The 13263-nt window shown below is 41.5% G+C and overlaps 1 protein-coding gene across 5 annotated transcripts in view; it reads left to right on the top strand.

Annotated features, from left to right (window-relative positions):
- The window catches only part of KCNAB1 (potassium voltage-gated channel subfamily A regulatory beta subunit 1), a 422904-nt gene that overhangs the window by 321947 nt on the left and 87694 nt on the right, over positions 1-13263 (top strand). The gene's annotated exons all lie outside the window — the stretch shown is intronic.

Genomic DNA, 13263 nt, shown 5'->3' with positions numbered 1-13263 from the left:
TGTTTCCCTTGCCTCCAGAGACGTGTTGAGTAAGAAGTTGCTGTGGCCAAGATCAAAGAGGTTTTTGCCTGCTTTCTCCTCGAGGATTTTGATGACTTCCTGTCTTACATTTAGGTCTTTCATCCATCTTGAGTTTATTTTTGTGTGTGGTGTAAGAAAGTGGTCCAGGTTCATGCTTCTGCATGTCACTGTCTAGTTTTCCCAACACCACTTGCTGAAGAGACTGTCTTTATTCCATTGGATATTCTTTCCTGCTTTGTTAAAGATTAGTTGGCCATACGTTTGTGGGTTCATTTCTGGGTTCTCTATTCTGTTCCATTGATCTGAGTGTCTGTTCTTATGCCAGTACCATACTGTCTTGATGATTGCAGCTTTGTAGTATAGCTTGAAGTCTGGGATTGTGATGCCTCCTGCTTTGGTTTTCTTTTTTAATATTGGTTTGGCTATTTGGGGTCTTTTCTGGTTCCACACAAACTTTAGGATTATTTGTTCTAGCTCTGTGAAGAATGCTGGTGTTACTTGATAGGGATTGCATTGAATGTGTAGATTGCTTTGGGTAGTATCGACATTTTAACAATATTTGTTCTAGATTTCATTCTTTTTGATTGCCAAGTAATACTCCATTGTATATATATACCATGTCTTCTTAATCCATTTATCTGTCAATGGACATTTGGGCTCTTTCCATACTTTTACTATTGTTGATAGCACTGCTATAAACATTGGGGTGCATGTGCCCCTTCAAAACAGCACACCTATATCCCTTGGATAAATACCTAGTAGGGCAATTGCTGGGTCATAGGGTATTTCTATTTTTAATTTTTTGAGGAACCTCCATACTGTTTTCCAGAGTGGCTGCACTAGTTTGCATGGAATGTTCTTTCATTGTATGTGCTAATGTACTAGTTGGTGGATACACAGATTACTAACTCATAAGGGCCATAGATGGAGTCATATAGACTAATTTGTTTCCAAGCAATGAATTAATGAAAAGAAGATCAGCAGGCAATAAAAAATGTATTGAACATTACTTCTATGCTGATCATTTCTTATCTGCTGTTCTTGAATTCATTCATTCATAAAACACTAAGTCCCTCCTATGTACCAGGTTTTATATAGTCTCTGGGGAGATAAGATTATGCTAAGATGTTAGTAGTTTTGAAAATGTCTCAAGAAGGCCTGTCTTCTGTTTTTGAGAATAATCCAAAATATTATTGACACAGAAATATCACTTTTGTATTCTTTGATGTCTGTGGTTACCTAAAGTTATATATATATATTTTTAAATGTTTATTTTCGAGAGAGAGAGAGAGAGAGTGAGCAGGGGAGGGGCAGAGAGAGAGGGAGACAGAATCGGAAGAAGGCTCCAGGCTCTGAGCTGTCAGCACAGAGCCTGACGTGGGTCTTGAAATCGTGAACCGTGAGATCATGACCTGAGCCAGAGTCGGACGCTTAACCAACTAAACCATGCAGGCACCCCTATAGATATATTTTCATACAGTACCTTAGGGAGTTTCCTTCCATTCCTGTAAAATTGGGACTATGTGGTTATAGTGCCATCACCTCAATGCCAAAGCCTGGCTGGGAACATCAGTGTCCAAATCAGGCTTCCAGGAGCTGTTCTGGGCTTCTCTCATATCCTAATTACTTTTTCAGTATAGCATAATATACCATTTCAAAGGAGAATGACTCTATTAGAGTTTGGATTGAATGGGATCTCCTAAAGATTACAAATATATCAACATGCTTTTGATTTATTATTGCTTCCTTTTCTTCTTTAACATGATAAATTTCCATACATAATTTCTGAAAAGGGAAGGCCTGTGTCACTTAGTTAGAAGTAATGCATTAAAAAACACTCATGTATAGCTCTATGGAAGATGCAAAAATACCCCATCCACTCAATACAGCTATGAGTTTCCCATTAGGAAAAGGATGTTACAGATTGAGAAAAAAAAAAAAAAGAACAAAGCTGAAATCATTAACAGTTGGTAGCAATCAGAGATAGATAAAATAAGCTAATTTTTATATCTAAAATCATAAATCTACAGGGAAATGAGAACTGAGTTAATTTGAGTGTAACAAGATTGGGGACTTTTTAATCTTTAGGTTTTTGCTAAATTATTCCTTACATATTTCCTCAGTTTTAATTTCTCTGTATTTCAAAAACTTCTTAGTCGAAAAATGTGTGAATCATTTTGTATTCCTACTTTCATTAGTAATACTTAATACTATAAACTCATTTAATACTATAAAATCATTAAGCTCAGACTCCAACAGGAAAAATTTGAAGACTATCACAAAGTGTTTTTCATTCCTTATTACAACGTATTACCCTTATCTTCTTTTCACTAAAAGTTTCTTTGCCTTGCCATGGAATTAACATTTATCTCCTAGCATATCCTGATAGTCCTATGAACATACCCCATAGTTTTTATGTACAGACACAACAGAGTTATTCAAAACTTTTACTGTTTGGAGAGACGAGAACTCACTGAACCTTCGAAAAAACTATACCCCTGCACAAATATAAAAAGATTAGACATAAATTTTTCAGAGATAAAAGAAAGCATAAAGGAGGTTACAACTTTCAGACTTCTTGACAATGTTGTTTTCTAGACAGTTCTCATTTATAGTTAACTTCTGTGGAAAGGCAAAAGATAAAAAATAAATTAAAAATATATTTGAACGGGAGCATCTTGGTGGCTCAGTCAGTTAGGCGTCCAATTCTTGGTTTCTGCTCAGGTCATGATCTCATGGTTTTTGTGAGTTCGAGCCCCATGTGGGGCTCCACGCGGACAGTGTAGAGCCTACTGGAGATTCTTTCTCTCCCTCTCTGTCTGCTCCTCCCCAACTCACACTGTCTCTGTCTCTCTCAAAAATAAATATAAATTAATAAATAAATAAAAATAAAAAATTAAAAAAATATATAAATATACATATATAAGCATATATATGTATATATATACATATATAAGTACATATATATACACACATATACACACACACTATATATATATATATATACACACACACACACACACACACACACACACACATATATATTTGAATGTATACTATGTTCCAGGCCCTGTGAATTCACAGAAAAAAAAAAATTTAAAAAAAGGACTTTGAATCTTAATAGCAGATCCCATTTTTATTTATTTATTTATTTTTTAATTTTTTTTTTCAACGTTTATTTATTTTTGGGACAGAGAGAGACAGAGCATGAACGGGGGAGGGGCAGAGAGAGAGGGAGACACAGAATCGGAAACAGGCTCCAGGCTCTGAGCCATCAGCCCAGAGCCCGACGCGGGGCTCGAACTCACGGACCGCGAGATCGCGGTCCTGGCTGATGTCGGACGCTTAACCGACTGCGCCACCCAGGCTCCCCATTAGCAGATCCCATTTTTAAAGAAGATATTGGGAATACTTTAATTTGTTGAAAAACAAAACCCAGCAATTGCCATTTAACCCTGGTGTCCCATAGTAGTTATCTGATTTTATTCTAATACTGTGTTATTTCACCTACATTCACTATTCTGTACATTTCTTATAGGAGTTCTTCCAAAGAACCAAAATGAATAAAGCATCTGAATGATGCTTGGTGGTTATAAGCACCCTGGAAACTTCACTGTAAGAAATAATTTTCAGCATGTAATTATCAGTACATGAAAATATGAGGAATTTTAACCGAGAAACTTAATACAAAATACTAACAAAATATGAACACAGCCTCTTTTTCATGTTCAGGAAGTAGGAAGAGCTATAATTTGGTGAAACCCTTGTTTATGAATGGATTTCCCAGGGAAGTAATAATGATTTTTAAAAAATGCTTCCGGTTATAAAAGTTTTAATATTCATTTCAATAGTGTGGGCCCAAAATTAAAACACACGGAGAAAATAAATCATCTGAGAATCTTTTTGGCTTCATCTTAACTTTTCATAATAGGCTCAAGGTGCAGGAGTCCTAGCTCCATAAGGAAGTTAAAGGGGCTTAAGCCATGGATTTAAATTACCATGTATTACTAATTCTAACCCCTAAATGTCGGGGAGGGATTATCGTTTTCTGGTGGAAGACTGAGAGCAGTGAAATGTCATTCACAAGAGCCCCATTTGAGTAGTGTCAACCCCACAATTCTGCTTTATAATGCAAAACTGTTTCTTCTAATCTCCATACCCGCTCCCCGCCCCCCCATCCAACACTTCCATCACTACTTCCTTGTCTTTAAACGTACTGAGCAGATTCATGGGAAAACAAAACAAAATGGTTGCAGGCAGATTTGCCCTGAAACAAATCTTAAAACAAAACGGAGCTGGCGGCATCCCTGCACAATGAAGTACATAAGACTTTAAATCAAAGAAAGAAGGAAAATATCAAATATCTGTACGTTCTCAATAAGGATCATGAAGAAGCTTACATCAGTCCCAGCCATTTAACCCTCAAAACATCAAGCCTATGTGCAGGCATTAGACGAGGTCCAGGGTCCAACTCCCCACAGGTTTTCTGGGAGGCCAGACACCCCCACCCCAGCCTTGCGTAATCCAAGACTGACTCCCCTTTGCCACTGCCTTGCCCACTGGTATCCCGTGCCCCAGAATTCCTTCAATGACAGGCACATGTCATTATTGCTCAGCCCTTAGCCTTGGCTCTGGGGTTCTTAAGGGTTTGAGAGCTTAAAGCCCAGGATGGTTTTGTGATGAGGTCTTATGGGAAGTCAAGCTAAACGTGTCCTGAGGTTGAGTTGAGAGAATCTGCGAGCATGGAGGTGGCTCAGAAGATTGGGGGCAAGTGTATGCCATTCTTACACCACAGATGAGGCAATCTGGGGGCAGAAACTGGTTTAAAGCTCATCAGAAGGAAGGTTCAGTGGAGGAGGCATTTGGCAGAGGGAAAACATAGGAAGTTTCATGAAAGAAGGTGTTGTTACAAGCATTTCCAGCAGCCACTATGCATACCACTTATCTGGAGCAGAGTAGTGGGGTTGTAGGGGAGGCATCATTACCAGAAAGCAGCCCGGGGCTGGGAGAGACCATGGCCTTGGAGGCCCCACCACTGACCAACCGTGGAAAGACACTTCTCTATCATTTCACCTCCTCATCTATAAAATATGTGGAACTCTTCAGATCTTCCAGAGTTGCCTGTAGATGGGAATCCTACTCCCCATTTACGATAAGGAACCTGTCTGAAAGCCCACTTTTATTCCACATGGTCTTTGCCCCTTCCTTACCTAGTTTCATTGCTATTTCAAGTTCTTTTATTGAAGTGCAGGTGTGAAAGCAGCCCCCTCAACCTCCCCCTTCCCCAGAGCTGGAGTGGTATTACTGGTTCTTGCAAGAAGAAGTAATCAAAGTAAAAAAGAAAAGGCTACGTTGTTATCGTATTTGTTAACTCAGGCCAGATGCTCATTAGCAATACACTAGAAGCCAAAAATGAAAAACCAGGCTGCAGCTTGGATCCAAAAATAAGGGCCAGGCTCTGTGGAAAACATCAACAGATGCAAACCAGAACAGGGAAGAACGTTTTGTCTGCACCATTTGAAAAAGATAGAACCTTCAGCTGTGTCCCAGGCCCCCAGACATAGACCCGTGTCTAGTTTATCTGTAGGGGCCACACAGGTATAAAGAAAAGGAGGAGATACTAATATCTCAGTATGAGAAGCGTCGAGCACTGGGGTCCTCAACCCTGGCTGCAACTGGAGTCACCAGAGGATCTTTTAAACATTCTGATGCCAAGGTCCTGTTCCCAGAGATTCTGATGTATCTGGTCTGGTGAGGGACCATAAAAAAGTCACCCTGTAAAGCTCCCCAAGCTATACAGATGTGCAGCCAGAGCCGAAGACCACGACCCCTCATCCACGGTAGCGAATGGGGGAAACGATCAACACGCTGCACGCAGTCTTGGGTTGGAGACCCTTTCTCACTAGGGCTGGAATGCACATGCTTCCAAAATGTTTACTTACTGATTCAACAGATGATTATTAAGTACCTACTGTGTGCAGCCTCCACTTCAATGGCTAGGGTTAAAAATTTTAAATTAAACTCGGTCCTTGCCCTCAGGACAGTTGATGGGGAAGTCGCATGAGAAAAGAAAGTATGTAACTGCAAAACAATGTGGTCAGTACAGTAAGAGCGGTTTGTTCAGAGTGGTAGGGGGAGAGTGAATGGCGTGACTCCCCTCAAAGTCCAGCCACAGAATCGTGAAATTAGAGACGAAGGAAGCCCGAGGTCCCCAATTTTCTGCAAGGAAACGAGAAATCAAGAGGTTGGGACATTCTCAGGAACACAGAATTAATGGAACAAGATCTAAAATACTCATTCTGACTCACCGGAGGAAGTGTTAGGGAACTGCGTCTTGCAGCACTGAATTCTGAGGCTGAAGAATAAGCAGGATTGGGGCACAAGGACATGGGAGAGGGTTCCGTTCTCCAGAGACTCAGCCTGAAGCTCAGACAGGAAAGGGCCTGCAGGGTCATTCTCCGGACCTGATCTCAGGCGGTGGCCAACAGCTGAGTGCCCCCTCCTCCAAGTCAGCACTGGTCCTGGGCTCACATGATTTCTTGCTTTCCAGTGCAGGTTAGGGGGGATGCCCCTCCCTCCAGCTCCACATTTCTCTGGGAATCATTCTATTCAAATGAGATAGTAAACACATTAATTTTGCCCAGTGAGTTGTCTAAGTTCAATGAGATCTGGGTTTTCAACTTCTAACTTTAAACTTTTCAGCGATATAACAGATTCGTAACTCCACACACCTCCAGATTAAACACCCTTTGACCGTTTGGTCAGCCTTGACTACCTAGAGTTGGCATGTGCTCTACTTGCAAAACAAGAATTGTTAAATCCATAATGAAATGTGTTGAATTGGTTCTCCATTCTCCCCTTCCTCTGACCTTGGTGTTGTCTTTAAAGTCTCATCTTCTCTCTGGGGCACCTGGGTGGCTCAGTCAGTTAAGCACCTGACTTCAGCTCAGGTCATGATCCCACAGTTGATGAGTTTGAGCCCCAAGTCAGGCTCTGTGCTCACAGCTCGGAGCCTGGAGCCTGCTTTGGTTTCTGTGTCTGCCTTTCTCTGCCCCTTCCCCAGCTCACACTCTGTCTCTCTCTTTCTCTCTTTCTCTCAAATAAATAAACATTAAAATTTTTTTTTAAAAAATAAAGTCTCACCTTCTCTCATACCCTACATCCTTTTGATCAGCCAATCCTATTGGCTGTCCTTCAAAGTCTATCCAAAATTCAAGTACTTCTCCCATCCTTGCTACTACTACCACCTCAGACCCACAACCATTGTCCTGTCTCACCTGGATTTTCACAACAGCCTTCCAGCTGGTGCTTGTGTTTCAGACTTAGCCTCAGAGCTGTGACCTCCCTACCACAGATGCTCCACTTTGAGAAGGGTCAGACTGTGTCACTTCTCTGTTGGTATTGGCCTGTCCAGGGTCCTTCCTAAGACTGACATGACCCCACGTGATCTGTTCTCTCTGACTTCTCGGACCTTACTTTTTCTTCTCTGACCGTACTGGCCTCCTCACTGACCTCGAAAAGGCAAGCGAGCCCCCTTCTCCATTATTCACCCTGAGACCGGAACGCTGCCTTCAGACGGCTGCACGGTGAGCTCATCCACTTTCTTTGCATCTTTTCTCCAAAATCACTTTCTTTGCGAACTTTATCAGACTACCCTATCTAAAATCTCAAGGCTCACCCCCTGACATTTCATATACCGCATCCCTGCCTTATAAAAATGACTCTCTTTAACGGTCGTCAGTAAACACTATGTATTTTATGTTTTATTGCCTTATAAAATTAACATTCATAAATAAGTACTGCATATTTATTTTTTCTTATTATTTTGTCTTTCCTCATAAATCTACTCCAGAAGTAATTTTTAGTTTTGTTCACTGTTGCATACTGATCATTTAGGTATAATGCCTTCCACATGGTATACTCAATAAATACTAGCTGAATGAGAGAGAACAGAAAAATTACCTGTGACATAATAAATATTACAATTGCATTTATAGATTCCTTTCCTGATAGTTATAAAAAAAAAATCCAGGCCATAAGCAGGTCAAACTGCAATATAGAAAAGGAGGTCACCAAATCTATAACCTTAAAGTGACTCAAACGCAAATTGAGGGACATTCTACAAGTACTTGATTGGGACTCTTGAGAAACATCAAGGTCGTGAAAGACAAGGGAAGACTCAAGAGCTGTCACAGATCAGAGGAGACCAAGGAGACGTGATGCCTAAATGCAATGCTGGATCCTGTGTAGGACGCTGGGACAGAAATAGACACTGAACTTCAGAAAGGGTCTACAATTTAACTGTACCAATGTTAATATCCTGCTTGTAATGAGGGCACTAGGATGATGTATATTTTAAAGGGAGGTAGCCTACTTGAAAACATTATTACATTCTAAATGTCGAAATATCTCTGCCTACTCAAGCAAGGAGGTTATTTAAATGATAAACATGTTTCCTGAATGAATAACAAGCAATTACCCTGTAAACCACCAGCAAAGCAACCAAGTAACCAAGATAGGGTGTGTGTGTGGTTATGTGTGTGCATGGATACATGTGCAAAGGAAGTTTTCTTTTTTTTTACAGTTCAGTAATTTTTCTATGCCATCATAGCTGTGTGCTCCGGATACAAACAGATTTTCAAAGCATATGTTCCTTGATGTATCAAGGAGTTTCATCAGAAGACATAATAACAGTTCAAAGTTCTCTTTATACTCTGCTTGTAAAAGGTTAGAAATAACAAGTGTCAGTTTAGTAAAGTTATCTTCTAAGTAACATCCCACTAATTTAAGATTTCACAGTGAAGTAATCATACACCATTCTAGGTCTCGAGAAGGCATGTTCTCATTAGAAGCAGAAAAATGATTAAGAAACTTGTCACAGAGGGTTTCTGAGAATGACATTAACTAATAAACCACCTTATATTTTCTGGAGAGGAGCAGTAAAGAATAAAATCGTACAAGCAGCATTCTCCTGTCTGAAGGATGCTGCTTGATAGCTCCCCATCAGAAAGGAATTCACCCTATTGGTAAGTGGTAGGTCTTCATTGGGGGTGGCTGGTGAACTCTGCCTGCACTGGGTCACCCCCTCCTCACTGGAGGCCCTGCAGCCAGGGAGAAGGGCCTTCCCTTGCCCTTCTCCGGGAGGGGGCCTGGCTAGCTGGGCTCCTGGGGTCAGGGAGAAATATATCAATCACCCAAGGACTAGAAGAGCTGTTGACAAGCATTACTCATGTTTCTGTAAGTCAAAACAAACATGTTTGTTTGGTGGGAAACTATCCCAGTATTTTTGTGGATTACCAGCAAAGAGGCAATTACATCCAATTTCACCAAAACTTACTGACCATCCTCTAAGGACTGACTCACTTCTTCTGTTCTAGGGCTGTGGACATAAGATGAATGGAATAAAATCCTAACCCTCAGATAGCTTACTTCCTTGTAAAAGATGTAGAAGTTTGTCAGCAAATAACTATAAGATAAATGGGTAGGAAATGTCTGAAGGACCAGAGAGGTAGCATACCTGAACTAAGTAAGCTGAATATAAGAATAACCAAGTCCCCGAAATAGAACCAAACTCTGTTTTTGCTAAGTTATAGTGTAGGCATGTAACTGAGTGTAAATATATATGTGATGCCCATATTCTACTTATATTAAGATGTTTTAACTAACTGAAAAAGAAAAACATTTATTGCTATTTTTTTTCATAATTCATTACTGCTTTGATTTGAAATCGGAAGCGTGACACCTACTTCTTCTGAACCAAAATGTCAATCAGACCCTATACCTTTTCACCATGATATATAGAATGTAGCCTTAAATACTTCAACTGGGAGTGGTAGGTAGTTGTTTTCAGATTTATTTTGGAATAAAGCTTCTTCTAAACATAGGCTCTCCCAATATGGATCGCATCTTTGTAAATGATGGTTACCAGTAAGGTGATCTCCAAGATGTGTGTGCAATCCCAGTTTTCAACATTATCATATTCAGTCTTCAGTACCATTTTGTACTATTGCTCGAGAATTTTAAATGACAGCCCTTCATTTGTGCTATCAAAAATTAACCAAGGAAGGTAAGCTGAATAATGGTGGTTTCTTTTCATAAAGTTTGTAAGCCAGTATTCAATGGCCCAGTTGTGGAAAATGAATTTCAAGCTATTATTTTCATTTCTGGAAACTGATTTCAACATGGGCAAGTGGACCACATTATTCCTAAACAAATGAATTTCCCAAAGACTCTTACGTGATCGGGACTGAGAGAAACAAACGAGACCTTTGTACAAATACTTGCAAATAGCCCTGTAGAGAAATATTCAAAAGGTGTAAATGGGTTGTAATATCAGTAAGAAGCTTGCAACTTTGGGCCAGTCTTTGCTGCTGAGTGGAGCTAGGACTTTTCCCTCTGATGACATGAACAGTTACAAGAAATCTCTTTCAGTTTCACAGCACAAGTAAGCCAGCAAATTTATCAACCCAACACTGACCTGATTTTGCTCAAAGATACAGAAGACTAGCTAATCCGTGGTACTAATTACTTGTCCCATTTCAGCTTTGTAGCCCAAAGCAATTCCTAATGAGTGCTGAAATTAATGGACTTATGTATAGTGCCCTTACAAAATAGTGCCACCTCCAGTCTGTTGCTTGAAGATCCAACATCAGCCCTCCCCTCTGCGGGAGCCTCATCTTGCGGTAACACTCATAGCTGGGAATAGTGTGTTCTACCTCCATTGGTCTGAGACCTCAGTACCACAGAAGCCATTTCCCGATGTTTTGCCTTTCAGGGACTCCTTGTCTAAAAGTTCTCAGACCCCTCCAAAATTCTCCCCGCATCACAAATAAATACAGCTAAAGGTCTGCTCTTACATCCACGTTCTCATTTGCTACAGTAGAAAGTACCACCAGTGACTGAACTTACCCTGAAAGTTCTCAACCCTAGTTTGAACATGCTGAGCTACAATGTTTCTGGTTACACTAACGTTTGCAAACGCTTGTTTATGCTCTGGACTTCTGCTGCATTCAAAAGAAACTCTTATAAAAGCATTTGTCTGTAAAAAGGTTTTGATGCCCAGGCGATTTTTTTCTTTAATTGAGAATTACATTTCACAGGAGATCGCTTATTTTCTTCTTGTTGGAAAACACACGCGACCGTTTCTTCAATCCATTAAGTTTTTCAGCGCCCATCTTTTCTGTGCACCCGTCATGGCTGGTTTTATTATGGTGCCTTAAGTTGTAATTTTTCTGGGCGCACAGTCTCTGTTTGGATATTCTTCGCATCCAACCCCTCCAACCCCCACAAAAAGTGCGCTCCTATCTTTCTTTTTTTATACTCAACTCTCTTTGTTAGAAGATGCACAAGCTCATCTTTTTCTTAATTTTACAGTAAGAAAAATAGCAGTAAATGTGTAGTAGTAAATAACTGCTATTTGATTCCAATGTTGGATGCAAAGGAAGGTGTGTGGGTGCTCGCTACCTAGGGAGGGCATAACCCTTACACAGAGGGCACTGTTCAGGGCATGTCTGCCTTGTGGGGACACTAGTCTTCTGTGGTTCAGAGAAACTGGAAATCAGACATTTTAAAGGAAAATTTCCTAATTATTTAAATAATGGTACCTTATTCAAAATATATTAAAATACCAAGCAGGTCGACATTGTTCTAGCCAGACACAACAAGTCTGCAAGCATTTGGAACCTCCGGGGATGGAGGGTGGGACAGGAAAATAATTCATAGTCCCTGAGAACAAAGAAGAGAAAAGGTCCGATGATATCGGCGTGTTTCTGTGGAGTGTGGAATCCAAATGCGGTAATTAATTCGGAAGTATTCTCATGAGGCCGCGCGATGCAGTGAAAAGGATACCCTTCTTGAAGCCAGGCCTGTCTGGGAAGTCCTGCATATTTCACTTAATAGATTGACTGATGTTGGATTCCTTATCTGGAAGTAGGGATGATAAAACTGTCTTGGAAGCTTATGAAATGATCAGAGATCAAAGTATACACGTTTCTCGGATTCCTGTGACCATTTGTGAGGTGTGAGCATGGGGGCTCTCGCTGTTAGGAAATGCAGAACCAAAGATTTCAGACACATGTCTTTGTATGCCCCACACATGCCACTTGTGCCCTGGCTCTCGCTCTTGCCCCCCTGCCTGTCTGCATCACGTCTCCTCACTCTGTGGAATGGCCCGCCACAGCTTGTCAGCACACACTGATGCTTCTGCCCTCTGGCTTTCCCTGGGAATGCCTGTTCCTTCCTTCATCATTCAGTAACCTCCCGTGCAGCTCAACCAAAATGTCACCTCTTCCAAGAAGTCTTTCTTGACTGCCACCTCCCACCAGTCTAGTAGAGCACTCCCTCCCTTCCTGCCTTGTGTTCGCCTGGGTTTAGCCTTGTGCTATTGTCAACTGTGAGCTCCTGAGAGGGAGGAACTAGGTCGATCATCTCACCGTCCCCAGCATTTGGGTGCAATGCCTTTGCCAGGCATGCAATTCGGGCTAAAGACAAAAAACGGATCAAAGAGGGAATGAATGGTTGCGGTGACTGTAGACTGGTGTGGGGAGAGCCCACTAAGTCTGCTTCCCTCTTGCTCTTAATCTTTATTTATTTTTGAGAGAGAACGTGTGCAAGCAGGGAATGAACAGAGAGAGGGAGACGCAGAATCCCAAGCAGGTGTCAGGCTCCGAGCTGTCAGCACAGAGCCTGACACGGGGCTCGATCTCACAGACCGTGAGATCATGACCTGAGCCAAAGTCAGAGCTTAACCAACTGAGCCACCCAGGTGCCCCCCTCTTGCTTTTAAATGCAGATCTTTGGCTGCTGATTATGCCTCTCTCGCCCTGCCTTCCCAGTCCTCACTCCAGCTCTTGACTCCATCCCCAAACCGATGGAGATTTCCACCCTGGAGTAACAGGCTCAAACAGAGAAGGTGCTTAAGTGTCACCTTTTGGGGCTTGAAAGCATGGAGAGGAAGGACATCTGAGAGGATACCTTTGGAAAAGTAATAGGGAACACAAAACAGAGTCCTTTGTTGGGGGTAAAGAAGGGAAGAACCATAACGCAAGGTCTCACCTTCGTGTTCAGAAATGGTGGCCTCGTGTACCTTTTCCCTTGTGCCTTCTGAACTGGTGGCTTCCGCGACAATGCATGTGTAGCCAAAATGGGCTTGGTTGCCCTGCACTCTTGCACACTAGCCTTCATGGTCCCGTAGCAGAAGAAAAAGTGTTTTGTAGGACAGGGCTGCCATAGCATAGATGGGGC

This window comes from Prionailurus bengalensis, chromosome C2 (genome assembly GCF_016509475.1).
Source record: "Prionailurus bengalensis isolate Pbe53 chromosome C2, Fcat_Pben_1.1_paternal_pri, whole genome shotgun sequence".
NCBI lineage: Eukaryota > Metazoa > Chordata > Mammalia > Carnivora > Felidae > Prionailurus > Prionailurus bengalensis.
Note: the sequence above shows the minus strand (reverse complement) of the source record. Positions and strands in the feature narration are given on the sequence as shown.